Raw genomic sequence first — 4,593 nt, 5'->3', positions numbered from 1 at the left:
TACTTTTGTACATTTTATCTTCGCCTCTTTACTTAGTGCTTTCTCACTTACTTAATCTTCAGCTAATTGGGAGTGTATGGTTGAACTTCCAATGACTTGTAATTTCCTCAAATTTCTTATCTCCATTCTGTTGAGGACCAGAGAACATACTTTGCATCATCTCAACTTTTTAAAATGAGTTAGACCTTTCGGTGGTCTTAGTAGATGAACTTTCCTGGGAACGTTCCCTGTGAAGGTGACGTCATCTGCTGCAGATATCCAACTACTATTGTGCAATTATCTATTTCTAAAATGTTTGTGTCATTAGCTTGAGGCTATGTACTTGTTAAATATTTAACGAATGTGCTTATTTATATTAAATACGTCTCCTAGTCCGTATTAGTGCTTTTTTTGTGATCATTTACACTATCTGATGCTAATAGCTATTTTGTCTCTGCTTGACCACTGTTGACATAATGTGTCTTTACAGCCTCTGAACATATTCATAATGTCTTTGACTCTAGAGTGTGTCTATGTGGGCAGCTTATAGTTAGATCATATATTTATATTTTACCCGTCTTTGCCTTTTGATTATATTTTTTTTTGCATCGGTTTTTCACATCTTCATTGGGATTTGTACAAAAGAGTTGTATATTTGTACAATATAAGGCATTCTATTTTACATGTACATATACAGAATGCTTAACATAACCTCATCAATAACTTGATTCTATAGTTGGTGCACTTTTTATAGTGATAACGCTTAAGATCTAGCAAGACTCTTAGCGAACCTCAAGAATGCAAACATTTATTAATGAGTATGTAATAAAGTAGTGTTACCACTAGACCTTTAGAACTTACTCATCCTGTATAGCTAAGACTTTGTACCCTCTGACCCCCACCTTCACATCCTCACCCCAGCCCTGGAACCCACTGTTCTGCTCCATTTCCATGAGTTTTTCTAAACTCTGCATTTAAGTAACGTTATACAGTATTCATCTTTCTTTGCCCGGATTATGTCATTTAGCTTAATGCCAACAAATTTTATCTGAGCCACAATTTATATAAATTCCTTTATTATAAAATAGTGAACAGTATCATATGTTGTATGGAAATGGGTACACATTTTCCTCATGCATTCATCCATTGATGGGCATGTTTGCTGACTCCACATCTTGTCTATTATTAATGATGTTATGATTGATACTAGGGTTGAACAGCTTCTATATGCTGATTTTTTTCCCTTTGATACATTTGCAGCATTGAGACTAATGGATTTAGTCTTTTTTTTCTAGAATCCCTATATGATTTTATATGATAGAAATACTAAGGTAAATTCATACCATCATTGTACAAGCATTCTCTTTTCTCTATAACCTCAGCAGCCAACACCTCCTGTCATCTCCCTGATTCAGTAATGACCATCTAACAGGTCTGCTGCAGAATCCCAGGCTCTTGTTTTTGCTTTGTTAATGACTACTAATGTTCACTATTTGTCAAATACAGATCTACTGCGTGTGTCTCTTCTTCTGAGAAATGTTTATTAAGGCTATCTGTTTTTATATTTATTTGCTTTATTTTATGTGTATAAGTGTTTTTCCTGCATCTATGTATGCATCCTGGTGTCCTCAGAAGTAACAAGAGGGTGTTAGAGCCTCTGGGATTGGAATTGCAGAAGGCTGTGAGCTGCCTTGTAGGTTCTGGGGACTGAGCTTGGGTCCTCTGTAGGAATATCGAGTGCTTTTAATTGTTGAGCTATCTCTCTAGTCTTTATCCATGTTAAAAAGAAGGTCACTTGGTTTTTTGCTACTGGACTGTGTGAATTCTTTACACATTTTGGATATTGAATTCCTATATGGTGTAAGATTTGTAAATGTTTTCTCCCATTTGGTGATTATTCCTCATTCTGTCATTTTGTTGTCTGTATGGAAGAAGTCCTTTATTGTAGACCAGGCTGGCCTCAAACTCACAGAAATCTGCCTGCCTCTGTCTCTTGAGTGCTAGGATTAAAGGAGTGGCCACCACTGCCTGGTGAAGTATATTACTCTTGTACTAAATTCTTTGAGACTTTTTATCAATGATGTTGACTTTTGCCAAATTCTTTTCTATAATATATTTTAATCTTGTATGTAGTAAATGATTTGTATTACTTTTGGTTGTGTATGCTGAACCATCCTTCTTCTCATGGAGACGTACCATTTGACAATGGTTGTTCTTTTGATGTGCTATGAAAGTCACTATGTCAGTACAGAGAGTCCCTTATTTGTGAGGAATTAGAGTGCCATTTCCAGTCTTAAAATGCTGTAAGAGTTGACACATGTGCAGCAAACACGAAATACTGGCTCTTTGATCTTTTCCAAAGCTAGTGCCAAGCAGTACAATCATCTTTCCCAGTTCTGGGCAGGGACAGGACACAGCTCCCATCAGGCACATTCTCTGTGAAGTTCAGATATGCTGTTTCGCAGTCAGGTACATAGTGCACTTTACACATACGATATTTTGAACTTTGGTGACCATGTAAGAGACAATCATCATAAATTGAGAGGAACCTATATTTGTTATGCTCTTAATATTCTTATCTCCTAGGAATATTGGGTTAGCTTTTTTCTTATAGTTTCTTGTTTGGCTTTGGTATCATGTGAATGCTAGCCCCATAAGAAAGTTTTGGAGAATTTCATTTTCTGATTTTTTATTTTTTTAAATTTCTTCTTCATTTTCTGATTTTTTTGGATAATTTTGAAAGATGAGCATTTATTTTCCGTAAGCGTTAAATAGAATTTGCTTATGCAACTGCTAGACTAGTGGATATCCTTTGCTGGATTTTTTTTTTCTTTTTTCTTTTTTTGGTTTTTCGAGACAGGGTTTCTCTGCAGCTTTTTTAGAGCCTGTCCTGGAACTAGCTCTTGTAGACCAGGCTGGCCTCGAACTCACAGAGATCCGCCTGCCTCTGCCTCCCGAGTGCTGGGATTAAAGGCGTGCGCCACCACCGCCCGGCTGGATTTTTTTGTTTGTTTTTGTTTTTATTGAAGATTGCTATAAAGGATCATGTGCTGAGGATACGTTTGCATTCTCTAATAACATGATTTTCACTATTCTAGTTTTGCTTTATGCTCCAAATAAAAATAATACAGCTCACATGATAAATATCCCTGTTCTGTCATGTGAGAAAATTACTTGTGTATCATTGTGATCATTATGTATCTTTCCTTTGCATGGCAGTGGTAATGATGACATCCAATCCATCATTGCGAAAGGAGCTCCTTGAATAATAATGTATGCATTTCTGATCAGTCGTGTTACCTTTTAAATGGAAATCACCACATGTTTGTGTGTGTCCAAATTACTTCTCGCTTTCCAGGTAGGAGTAACAAGAATAAATAAACAGCCTTTTGTCTTTATTTCAGTTAGTCTCAGGTCTTGTTCAAGGATGATGGATTCAATGAAGAAATTCTGAGCTAAAAGCAGAGGAATTTTCCCTCTGTGACCCAAGAACACACTTGTACACACAGTAGAACATCATAATGGTGTGTACATACTTGAAAATACAGTAGTACTTTATCATCATATAAGGTATGTGATTATAAATTATATATATATATATATGTGTGTGTGTATATATATATATATATATATATATATATATATATATATATGTATTTCTTCATTACTTTGGTTTCCTCCCCTTTCCCTCTCCCATGCCTCCTCTGGTTTTGTTCAGAAAGAGGCAGGCCTTCCACGGGCACCAGCAAAGCATGGTAGATCAAGTTGCAGTAAGATTAAATACCTCCTCTTGTATTAAGGCTGGGCAAGTATGAAGAATAGGTTCCCAAGAACCAGCCAAAGCATTAGGGACAGTCCTTGCTCCCATTGTTAGGAGTCCCACAACTAGACCAAGCTACCCAATTGTCACATATATGTAGAGGGCTTAGGTCAGTCCCATGTAAGCTCCCTAGTTGTTGGTTCAGACTCTGTGAGCTCCTATGAGCCAGGTTAGTTGTTTCTGTGGGTTTTCTTGTGATGCCCTTGACACATCTGGCTCCTACAATCCATCCTCTTTCTCTTCCTCGAGTTCTTAGGTTCCCTAAGCTCAGCCTAAAATGTTTGGCTGTGGGTCTTCCTGCATCTATTTCCATCAGTTACTGGATGAAGTCTCTCTGATGACAATTGGGGTCATCACCAATCTGATTTTAAGAGACAGCCAGTTCAGGCCACTGTTGCTAGGAATCCTAGCTAGGGTCATCGTTATAGACTCATGGGAGTTCCCTTTGCTTCAGGTTTCTACCCTTTCCGATCAAAACTCTCCCCCTCTATCTAACCCCCACTCCAAGCCTGATCCTTCAAGTTCACATTCCCACCTGCCTGAGTCCATCCGGGAGATTTCATTTATTTCCCCTTCTCAGGGAGCTCCATTGGCTCCCTCTTGGGTCCTCCTTGTTATCTAGTCTCTCTGGATCTTTGGGTTGTAGCTGGTTATTTTTTACTTTATAGCTAATATCTTCTTATGAGTGAGTACACACCATGCTTGTCTTTTTGGGTCTGGGTTTCCTCACTCAGGATGTTTTTTTTTTTTTTTTTTTTTTTCTAGTTACATCCACTTGTCTTCAAGCTTCATGG

This window comes from Arvicola amphibius, chromosome 11, assembly GCF_903992535.2.
Source record: "Arvicola amphibius chromosome 11, mArvAmp1.2, whole genome shotgun sequence".
In the NCBI taxonomy this organism is placed as follows: Eukaryota; Metazoa; Chordata; class Mammalia; order Rodentia; family Cricetidae; genus Arvicola; species Arvicola amphibius.
The sequence above is the reverse complement of the archived record's forward strand: the minus strand, read 5'-3'. Positions refer to the sequence as shown.